At 40.6% G+C, this 12515-nt stretch overlaps 1 protein-coding gene across 1 annotated transcript in view; it reads left to right on the top strand.

Annotated features, from left to right (window-relative positions):
• Window positions 1–12515, top strand: part of LOC132388121 (zinc finger protein 436-like) — a 329833-nt gene that overhangs the window by 222396 nt on the left and 94922 nt on the right. The window lies entirely within an intron of this gene.

Below are 12515 nucleotides of genomic sequence, written 5' to 3'. Positions count from 1 at the left end.
GATAAGAAGAGGTGTCGGGGCTGGACGCCAACTGCAAGTAGATGAAGTGCCAGAGATGCCCCCAACCACTCTCCTCACCACCAGTGAGGGTCCGAAACAGTCCTTCCATATGTGGCAAATTTTCAACATCGTGCTTGTTGGGGTCATCTACTGTTTCCAGTTTTGCGGGTGTGGCCTCCTCGACATTAGAGAGACCAGATGTCGTCTCTGCATTCTGCACTCTGTCCGATGAGATTCTGCAGATGTTGGAGATGCAGAGTCACAGACACAAAATGTTGGAGGATGTCAGGAGGTCTGGTAGCTTCTATAGAGGGGATAAAGCAAAACAGAGATTTCCTGCCGAGACCCTTCATCGGGACTGGAAGTGGGGAGAAGCCGGAATAAGACGGTGTGGGGAGTGGAAAGTGTCCAAGCTGGTAGATGATAGGTGAAGCCTGATAAGGTGAGTGGGTGGCTGAGGGGGGAGATGAAGCGAGACGCTGGGAGGTGGTAGGTGGAAAATGCCAAGGGCTGAAAAGAAGGAATCTGATACGATAAGAGAGCGGACCATGGGGCAAAAGGAAGTAAAAGAGGAACCAGAGGGAGACGATCCGCAGTGGAGAAGAGAGAAGTGGGGAGACAGAATGGAGGAGACGGGCGTGTGGGCTGATGAAAAGAAAAGGTGGAGGTAGTTGTTAAAGATATCGATGTTCATGCCATCAGGTTGTAAACTACCCGGATGTAATATAAGTTGTTGCTCCTCCAACCTGACAGTGCACTCATCGTATTACTTAAGCAATGAACCGGAAGGGAGAGTGGATTAATAATTGTCCCCCAGGATCACTATTAAATCAATCCTCTCTCACCTCAAACCGGTGCCCTCGGTTGTTGATTCCACAAAAATGGGGTAAAAGAAAAGTAAACAGAAAAACATAGAAAACGTACAGCACAGTACAGGTCCTTCAGCCCCCAAAGTTGTGAGGAACATGTCCCGACATTAGAAATTACTGGGCTTATCCATAGCCCTCTATATTTTACTAAGCTCCATGTACCTATCTAGTAGTTTCTTAAAATACCCTATTGTAACCGCCTCCACCATTATTGCCGGCAGCCCATTCCACGCACTCACCACTCTGTGTAAAAAAACTTACCCTTGATATCTCCTTTATACCTACTCCCCAGCAACTCAAACCTGTGTCCTCTTGTGGCAACCATTTCAGTCCTGGGAAAAAGCCTCTGACTGTCCACACGATCAATACCTCTCATCATCTTATACACGTCTATCAGATCACCTCTCCTCCTCAGTCGCTCCAAGGAGCAAAGGCCGAGTTCACTCAACTGCTCACATTCCCCATTTCTACACTCATAGTTTGCATAAGGTCACCTCAATCTCCTGCACTTCAAGGTGTGAAATCCCAACCTGTCCGGCCTCTCTCCAGAACTCAGTGCCTCAAGTATCAGCAGCATTCTCGTAAATCTTTTCTGCACTTATTCTAGCTTAGCGTCCTCTTTCCTATAACTGAATACAATAATCCAGGCGTGGATACCCTAACAATATTCGAACCCTAATGCAACCTCACTGGCCTCTTCTTCAGACCATGAGCCATGAGATATCAGACAGGGGCTGCTCAGTCAATCGAGTCTGCTCCGCCATTCCTTCGTGTCCAATTGATTATCTCTCAACCCCATTCTCCTGCCTTCTCCCCATAATCTTTCAACATCCATTTAAAATACACTCAATGACTTGGCCTCTACTCCGTCCGCGGCAATAAATTCTAAAGATTTACCACTCCCGGATTAAAGAAAATCCTCCTCATCTCTGCTGTCAGTGGATGCCCGATACGTTGAGGTTGTGACCGGTGGTCCCAGACTCACACAGTACAGGGTGCATCTTCTTCAGAGCCACGCTGTCGAGGCCTTTCAATATTTAATAGGTTTTAATGAGATCCCCTCTCTGTCTTCTAGACCAGCGAGTACAGGGTCAAAGCTATCTAACGCTCCTCATTCGTTAGTCCTTTCGTTGCTGGAATCATTCCCGTGAACGTTCTCCGGACCCGCTCCAATACGAGCACATCTGTTTTCGCAGGTTGTAAACAGTTCACAATACACGAAGAACAATCTGTCCAATGCGTTTTAAAGCCACAGTGTCACATCCTTGTTCTTATATGCTAACATTACAGTTGTCATCCTTCATCAATCTGCAAGCAAACCTTTATGGACTCCTGCTCAAGGATTCCCAAGTACCTAGGCACCTCTGATTTTTGAAATTTCTCCCATTTATTTATTTATTCCTTCCACAATTGTACATGACCGTACATTTGCATACACTGTACATTTCCGTACATTTCATCCATTTCATCGGACTTCGTTGTCCGTTCTCCAGACCTTTTACAGACTGCAGCTTTGCTCCAAACTATCTGTCTCTTATCTGTATCAACCTGCCACGTTCTGTGGATGCTGGGAATCCAAGCAACACATACACAAAATGCTGGAGGAACCTAGGAGTCCAGGCAGCATATATGGGAAATAGTAAACAGTCGACGTTTCGGGCCGAGACCCGTCATCAGGACTGGGGGAAAAAAAAAGATGAGACGTCAGAGGAAGAAGTGTGGGGGTTGAAGGGGTGGAAGAAGTGTGGGGGTGAAAAGGGTAGAAGAAGTGGTCGGTGATAGGTGAAACTGCGAGGGGGGAGTAGTGAAGGAAAAAATAACTTCTTAGGATTTTATCTCCTTAACGATCCTCGAAAAATCATTGCTAATGCCTCCACATCTCTTCAGCCACCTCTTTCCGATCTCTGGGGTGTATACTATACTGTATAGGTGACCTGTTTACCTTCAGCCCATCTCTGTTTCCAAGAACCTTCTCCCGAGTAATGTAACTTCACACATTCTGACCACTAACATCTGGAACTTCTGTATTCCTGTCGGTGTCTTCGAGAGATAAGAGTGATGTACAATACTTATTCAGTTCATCTGCCATCACCGTGCACCTCGAGTCCATTACTACCTCTCCATCATCATTTTACAGTGGTTCGATATCCATTTCCGCCTTTCTTTTACACTATAATTACCTGAAGAAACATTTGGTATCCTCTTTAATATTACCGGCTAGCTCACTTAAGTGTTCCATTTTTTCCTTCTTAATTATTTTAGTTGCATTCTGTTGGCTCTTAAAATCTTCCCAATCTTTCAACATACTAGTGATTTTTGCTCTATGGCCTCTCTTTGGTTTTTATGTTTTCTTTGGTTTCTCTTATAAGCCACGGTTTTGTCACCTTAGCTTTAGAATACTAGAGATTTGAGGGGCGAAGAACATCTCAAACAGAACTGTAGTCAGCTCGACTTCTTCGGTCTGCAGAGAATTCAAGGGAAACCTCTTCACCCACAGAGTAGTGACTATTTGGACCTCATTCACATGGACAGTGAGAGGTGAACAACAGGGGAGGATTTGAAAGATCTGCTGTGGAACAGAATCACTGGCAGGGTCCAGCCGGCCTGAGTTGACTCTCTGCTGTACACTAGGTGTGTTATAAATTCACTAAGTACCGGAGACAGCATTTAATATAGAAATGATTCATTTGTCACAGATCTAGTCCCATTAAAGGAGAATATGCGGCAGAAGAAACCCCTCTCATGCCCAGTGACCAGGGTACAGAACTGGGTGTGGTGAGCAGTACCAAAAATTGCAGAGTTCAGCACCGACAGTCACTCTCGACATTGCATTCAGCAACGGTGATGGACAAATATCCAGCATGCAGCTCATTGAAACGTTCTCCCAGTGTGAACCGGTAGTGTGTGGTAAGTGTAACACGCTGTAAGGTTTCACTGCTGAAGTCACGGCCTCTCTGTAATGTTTCGCTGCTGAGGTAATGGTTTCTCTGTAGCAGCGATGTTTATGTTAGGACTAGAGGAAATAGGGTTCTCGAGTGTGGGGCTATGCAATGACAGAAATATTCTTTCTTGTGAGTCTGGAAGAGATATTTTCACGGTTTTTTGCTGGGGAGAGAGGAGAAGACGTGAATGGAGAGAGCGGGCCCTTTTTCCTTTTTTATTCATTTTCTTTACTAACTCTATAGTCAAGGTAAGAAATATAGAGCTGAATCGTTTAATTGCATATTGTGTATCGTTTGTAATTTCAGGGTACTGATCTGTAACATGGGACACATCACACAACATTCACCCAAATGAGATTTCTTAAGTTTGGACGGGCTGGGGGGGGAGGGGGGAACTATCACCCCGTATATTAATCTGCCAGCTGAAGCGAAAGTTACGTAAGGTTAGATGACTGAGTGAATCGCTTCCCTCATTCACAGCAGATGAACAACCTCTCCACAGTGTGAACTCACTGATGCACTTTTGGTTGATTTGGCTGTGAAAATCTCCTCCTAAAGTCTGCGCAGGTGATCAGTCTCTCCCGAGTGTGAACTCGCTGGTGTCTCTGTAGTTGAGATGGCCGAGTGAATCCCTTCCCACACGTTGAAGCCTGAATTATTCTTCTCCGTCGAGGCTACGTCGTAGGTTCTGCGTAGCCGCGTACCCGACGCTACACCCTAGGGAGTACAGTATGCCGTAGCCTAACGCGCACACTCCTAAAACTGTAACTACGCGTCGCAGCGACGCAGACGACAAGAACTGTGAGTGGCCCACTTGGTAGCAGGCAATTCTCTTTTCCTTTTCAATCTTTTTATTGTTTCAAATTTAATAAGCATAGCAATAATAGTAATGATATAAAGAGGTCGGGATTACATTAATAACGGTTAACATGTAAAAACACCAATTCCAAATGACAAATATAATTTAACCTCCCAATCTCACAGCAACTAACCATGAAAAAAATATTCTATACAGGGAAAACACCCTAAACTAGAAAAAAAAACCTAATCTAAATAAAAAGAAATAGACAAAGGTTGGGCTGTCAAATCACAATGGCTGAAATTATTATTTGTCATTAACTCCGCTCCTCTATACATGAACAAAACCTTATTACACAAGATTCGGAAAGGGTCAACTTACATCATATGAAATTATTGAATAAATGCTCTCCGAGACTCTTCAAATTTAACCGAAGGATCCACGGTACCACTCGTATTTTTTTTTCTCGAAGGTTAGACATGCTACATCTTGGGAAAACCTTTACAAGGTAGTTGGGGGATTGGAATCCTTCAAGTAAAATGGGTCTTCTGGCTATTAATGTAACAAATGCAATTAGACGACAAGCTGATGAGGATAGTTGATTAGAATCTATCACTGGTAGTCCAAATATTGCATTAATAGGATGTGGTTGTAAATCAATACGCAGAACTACTGAGATAATATCAAATATATCTTTCCAATATTATTTTTAGAAGAGGACAAGAGCAGAACATACGTTTCAATGAAGCTACCTCGGAATTACATTGATCACTGACAGGATTTAATGGCAGTAAAAATGAGCTAACTTATCCTTGGACACATGTGCCCTTTGAACCATCTTAAATTGTATGAAGGCATGTCTGACACACACTGAAGAGGTATTTTCTAATTGAAGAATTTTCTCGCATTTCTGCACAGGTAAATGTATCCAAAGTTCTCTTTCCGACCCATTCTTAATTTTATCAGAAGTATCTAAGCGTATTTTCATAATTAAATCATAAATAAATGATGATAAACTCTTTTGATATGGATCTGAACTTTTTTTCCCCCGTAACTTCAATTTGATGTGATATCGGAACAGAAAGTAAAATAACATTCAAAAAGTTTCTAATCTGTAAATATCAGAAAAAGTGTGATCTAGGGAAATCATATTTATTAGAAAACTGTTCAAAAGACATAAAACAATCAGCCATAAATAAGTCACGAAAACATAATTTTCCCTTTGTTTTCCGTAAAAGAAAAGCTTGATCAATTTAAACGGTTGAAAGAAAAAAAAAGATATAATAGAACTTGAGAGTATATATTTATTGTCCAAAAACTTTACAAAATTGAAACCATATTCCTATTTTACGTTTAATTATTGGATTTACCATTTGTTTATTCAATTTAGTAAGTGCAAAGGGGAGCAAAGCCTCTAAAATAGAAGCCAATGAAAACTCCTGTACAGACTCACACTCGAGGTTCATCCATCCTGGACACTAAGTTTCAACCATCTCTTGTGTCCAAAACGTTAAACATCGTATATTAATTGCCCAATAATAAAATCTAGGATCCGCCTTCCTTTTTTGACTGCTGTAAATATTTCTTCGTTAAGCAGGAATTTCTATTCTGCCGTATATATGAAGAAATTTTAGAATCAATAATATCAAAAAGAAAGATTTAGGGATAAAAATTGATATTGCATAAAATAGATACAGAAATTCAGGTAAAATAATCATCTCAATAGCATTAATGTAACCAATCCAAGGATAAGGACAATGGGGACCATTTAGTAAACAATTGTTTAACATGATCAATTAAGGGTAAACATTAACTTTAAATAAATTGTTGCGATTCTTAGTAATTTTAACACCCAAATAATTAATCAGCAACCAATCTAAATGATGACTGTCTACTCATCGAGAATTGCATATTTAATGGATAAAGCACACTTTTATTCAGAATCAGTTTATAGGCAGAAAAACTACTAAACTGAGGAAGTCGTGTTATTACTGCAGGAATGGATTTCTCTGGATTAGAAATATATAGTGACATATATCTGCATATTGCGATACTTTATGCGTCCCATTCCCATGAGTAACACCAAATAAGTTGGGTGAATCACAAATAGGGATGCCAAGGGCTGATAGTAAGAGGCTCAAAGGACAGCCTTGTCTAGTACCTTGGAAAAGCCTAAAGAAAGGGGATCTCTGATTATTAGTGAAACAGACGCCAAAAGTATATATCAATTGGATCCAAAATATAAATTTTGGGCTAAAATTAGATTTATCAAATACAGTAAAAAAAATTCCCATTCAAGTGTATCAAACGCCTTCTCGGTTTCGAGCAAGATAACATTTTGGAGTCTTAGATAAAATAGTGTATACAATGTTCATTAATCTCCAAACATTAAAATGTGAATAATGATTTTTAATAAATCCTGTCTGATCCTCAGAGACAATTTGTGGCAATACCTTCTTCAATCTAATTGCTAATATTTTAGAAAGGATTTTAGATTCCGCATTCAACAAAGATAGAGGTCTGTATGATGCACATTCAGTGAGATCTTTATCATTTTTAGGAATTAAAGAAATAGATGCTTCATAAAAGGATTGTGGTAATTTACCTATAAATAAAGCATCTTTAACATTTTTACCTAACCAGGAGAAAGTAAATCAGAAAAAGATTTGAAAAATTCAGCAGTATACCATCCAGACCAGGTGCTTTACCAGAATTCATTGACTAAATTGCTTACTTCCCCTTCAGTAATGGGTGTGACTAACACTAAACGTTCATTAACTGATAATTTCAGAATATTTAATTTCTTTTAAAATTCATGCATTATTGTAGAATCATCAGGAAATTCTGATTGTTACAAGGGGAATTGAATACAAGAGCAAGGATGTCCTTTTGCATTTGTACAGGGCCCTGGTGAGACCACACCTGGAATATTGTGTACAGTTTTGGTCTCCAGGTTTAAGGAAGGACATTCTGGCAGTTGAGGAAGTGCAGCGTAGATTCACTAGGTTGATTCCTGGGATGGCAGGGCTGTCTTACGCAGAGAGATTGGAGAGATTGGGCTTGTACACGCTGGAATTGAGGCGATTGAGAGGGGATCTGATTGAAACGTTTAAGATAATTAAAGGATTTGATAGGATTGAGGCAGGAAATATGTTCCAGATGTTGGGAGAGTCCAGTACCAGAGGGCATGGATTGAGAATAAGAGGTAGAGTTGAGGAAGAGCTTCTTGTCCCAGAGAGTTGTGCAGGTGTGGAATGCACTACCTTGGAAGACGGTGGAGACCAGTTCTCTGGATGCTTTCAAGAAGGAGCTAGATAGATATCTGATGGATAGGGGAATCAAGGGATATGGGGACAAGGCAGGGACTGGGTATTGATAGTGAATGATCAGCCCCATGATAGAATGGCGGTGCAGACGCGAGGGGCCGAAAAGGTCTACTTCTGCACCTATTGTCTATTGTCTATTGTCTAAAAGATTTGTTAACTTCACCATGGTCAACCGTCAAAATACCTTCCCGTTTGCAAACCCTATTAATCTGAAGTTTTGCCAAATCACTTTTAATTGGTTACCTAATAATTTTCCTGATTTATTACCATATTTATAAAATAGACTCTTAGTTTTAAGTAACTAATCTTCAATCGGGGATGTTAATAACAAATGATGTTGCATCTGAAGTTCAATTCTCTCTTTATAAAGATTTAAAATGGGAGCAAAATAATATTTTCTATCAATTTCTTTAATATTATTAACCAATGTACATATTTCATTAAGAATTTTTCAATCCAGCAGAGTATGAGATAATTTGCCCTCAGATATATGTTTTAAAGGTATTGCATAATATCCCACTGAAAATTTCTTCAATTGAGTTAGTTGAAAAGAAAAAGGCAATCTGTTTTTTAATGAAATTAACAAAACTTGTGCCCTGAAGTAAAATAGAGATGAACCATCATTCATCATAGGATTCTGACAACAATTAAAATCTCCACCTAATATTACCATATATTCATTTAAATTGAGAAAAAATACAAAAACATGCTTAAAGAATTCAGGATAGTCAGTATTCAGTGCATAAATATTAACCAAAATTAATTTATCTTTATAAAGTTAATTAGTGTCTAATAGAGATCCAGAATATGGGTCTGAGATTGTATCATAGTGAAGAAATAAGTTCCAGGAGTCTAGAAAAAAGAAACACCTTTCACCTTAGTCAATGAGTGAAACTGCTGGCCTTTCCAAAACCTAAAGAAGTACTGATTATCCTCCTTCCTCACACGAGCCTCCTGCACAAACATAATCTGAGCATTCAGTCTATGAAAAACTCTACAAATCTTCTTGCATTTAATTGGATGATTCAAACCATTTGTATTCCATGAAACAAAATTAATAATTCCAAAATAATTAATGATATCTATTTTCCTTAAATAAACAATGTAGTATGTAAAGTGTTAACCATTTTGCATAGGAAACTCATGAATCAAGAAGAGGGAAAGTTTAAAGAGGAACCAGAAGATATGACAACAGAGACATTGTTGTAGCTTCAATTCAGCCCAATAGAAAAATCCTAGACTAATAGCCCTATCCCCCACCCACAAAGACCAAAAACCTGGCCAATAGAGAGCCAGAGAACTATCTAAGAACCTCTCTACCCCCATCTCCCATGAGGAAAAATCTCCAAATTACAAAAAAAATAAACAAGCCATCCATAGTCAAAAAATTACGAGGAATGTCAAACACTTTTCAGTGAAAACAGTCTATTGCAGACCGTTTTAAATGACAAAGGTCTTTAAAAATGACACAAAATACAATCTTAATAATACTTCAAGAAAAAAAAATCAGCAAATCAGAGACTTAATAATTTTCAAAAGCAAACAATTAAAAATAAAAAAGTAAAACAATGGTAAAAGAAAGGAACTTTAACATGGAAACATAATGAACATCCGTACATCAGAACACAGTACGACTGTAATCAACCCAAGGGCAAAGGTATAAAGTGTCCAAATCTATAAGCTAGTTGTTAACTAATAAACCAGATATAAACAGACACAAAGGAATGGTAAATTTCATAGACATCCAAACACAAATATTGATCTTCAAAATATTAGACATCTGCATTCAAGCTTAGATCTTCGAGAAATTGTTTTGCTTCATCCATGGATTTAAAGCATTTGAATGATCTATGAGGCAGAACAACCCTTAGGTGAAAGGGATATAACAAAGCTGGATGAAGATTCCTCTGATATAATTCTGACATCACCATTTTAAAATGCGATCTTTCTTGCATAACCTGAGGACAACAATCTTCAACAAAATGAAACTTAAGATTCTCATGCTCAGTAACTCCTTTCTGACGAGCAATCCGAATGAAGAGCTCCTTAGTATTCATATTGTGACATCAAAGAATTACATGACGCGGTTTTAACCCTTTCGATCGTTTTGGTTTCAGCGCCCGATGTGCACGGCCGAGCGCATGAAGAGAAGAAAAAACCTCTGAGCCAAAGACCTCCATTAAGAATTGAGAAAAAAACTGAGTAAGATCCCAGCTCTCAATGTCCTCACTGTGTCTATTATTCGCAAATTCAGTCTGTGGCTTCGACTCTCCAAATCAATAATCTTGACTTTATTCTGCTCCAATGTATGAGTGATCGAAGTTTGTTTCTTTTCCAAAGAATTCAATTTGTGATCTCTCTGTTTTCCAGCTTATAAGGCACTGAAATTTGTCACTGCTGTTTTTCATTCTTCTTTTCAAGTGTTGCCAATCCACCTTAGCTCTCCTTGAACCATAATTCCAAGGTACTAAACCTTTTATCAAGTTTTTCATCCAAAAGATTCGAGATAGCCTGTAAAGTAAGTTGAAACTCTTTAGGCTGTTCAAAGACATCTTCTTTCTTCCCATTTCCGTTGCCAGTTTCCTCGCCTTCAGCTAATACCTTTCTTCCTCTATAAGCCATTTCAGTCGATTAAAATTCAAATTCAAACATATAAAAGTGTTATAAACACTTTGTTAAAGATATTAAAGGGGTGGTAAGTAAATATAAAATGAGTGGAGCAAGGCCCGAAAGCTACCCACTCCATGTAGCGCCTCCAAGAAAGTCTTTTACCTAATGAGGCCTAACGTGCACATTCCCAAAAATGTAGCTATGCGTCGTGGTGACACAGACCGCAAGAACTGTGAATGGTTCACTTGGCAGCAGCCAGTTTCCTCCTATGAATTTCCAGTTGCTTTGAAGTTGGGAAGTGGACCAAGTCGAGGAAAGGTTAAGTGATGTAGTCAGAAAATATGTACATTTGCATGACTCTTCAACTGCAGAGAATAAACATTTGAAAATGGCATCAAATTCGTGCAAAGAAATTTCCACAAACATCGGTTTGGACATTGTGGACTGCACAAAGTAATGGGAAAACTTCTCTTTCCTGCGCTGCAGTAATTTCAATAAAAGTAACTCTTGTTCAACATCGATTAGCTCCAACTCCAACAAGATGTAGTCAGCAGTCGCCATCGTTCCCAACTCAGCACGAGTCAATGCAACACAGTACCACAGAACCCCTACGCCAACTAGCGTTTTGGCAGAGTGACACAGGCACAAGAACACACAAGTAGCATCTATGCAGAGGTAAAATTCAGGCTTCAGACGGTGAATGGCTTCTCCCCAGTGTGAACTCGCAGGTGTACCTTCAGATTAGATGACTGACTGAATCTCTTCCCGCAGACTGAGCAGGTGAATGGCTTCTCCCCAGTGTGAACTGACTGGTGTGCTTGTAGTTGGGATGACCCAGTGAATCCCTTCCCACAGTCTGAGCAGGTGAATGGCCTCTCTCTGGTGTGAACTAGCTGATGTGCCTTTAGATGACATGACTGAGTGAATCCCTTCCCACATTCTGAGCAGATGAATGGCCGTTCCCCAGTGTGAACTCTTCGATGTACCTTCAGTTGAGATGATGTGATGAATCCCTTCCCACAGTCTAAGCAGGTGAATGGCCTCTCTCCAGTGTGAACTCTCTCATGTAGCTTCAGTTTAGATGAGCAAGTGAATCCCTTTCCACAGTCCGAATAGGTGAACGGCCGCTCCCCGGTGTGAACTCGCTGGTGAGCCATTAGGTTGTATGACTGAGTGAATCCCCTCCCACAGTCTGAGCAGGTGAATGACCTCTCCCCACTATGAACTGACTGGTGTCTCAGTAGCTGAGTTGACAAAATGAATCCCTCCCCACAGTACAAACAGGTAAACAGCCTCTCCCCAGTGTGAACTGACCTGTGTGCTCGTAGGTGGGCAGACTGAGTGAATCCCTTCCCACACTCTAAGCAGGTGAATGGCCGCTCCCCAGTGTGAACTCGCTGATGTACTTTCAGCTTAAATGACTGAGTGAATCCCTTCCCACAGTCTGAGCAGGTGAATGGCCTCTCTCCAGTGTGAACTCGCTGATGCACCTTCAGTTCAGATGAGCAAGTGAATCCCTTCCCACAGTCCGAGCAGGTGAATGGCCGCTGCCCGTTGTGAACTCGTTGGTGTACCATTAGGGTGGATGACCGAGTGAATCCCTTCCCACAGTCTGAGCAGGTGAATGGCCTCTCTCCAGTGTGAATTCTCTCATGTACCTTCAGTTCAGATGACTGAGTGAATCCCTTCCCACAGTCCAAGCAGGTGAACGGCCTCTCTCCAGTGTGAACTCTCTGATGTACCTTCAGTTGGTATGACCAAGTGAATCCCTTCCCACAGTCCGAGCAGGTGAACCGCCACTGCCCGGTGTGAACTTGTTGGTGAGCCATTAGGGTGGATGACCAAGTGAATCCCTTCCGACAGTCTGAGCGGGTGAACGGCCGCTCCCCGGAGTGAATTTGCTAGTGAACCATTAGGTCAGATGACCGAGTGAGTCCTTCCACAAATTCAGCAAAGGACCAGCCTCTGC

This window comes from Hypanus sabinus, unplaced genomic scaffold (genome assembly GCF_030144855.1).
Source record: "Hypanus sabinus isolate sHypSab1 unplaced genomic scaffold, sHypSab1.hap1 scaffold_266, whole genome shotgun sequence".
Lineage (NCBI taxonomy): Eukaryota > Metazoa > Chordata > Chondrichthyes > Myliobatiformes > Dasyatidae > Hypanus > Hypanus sabinus.
This window is presented reverse-complemented; position numbering and strand designations above follow the sequence as displayed.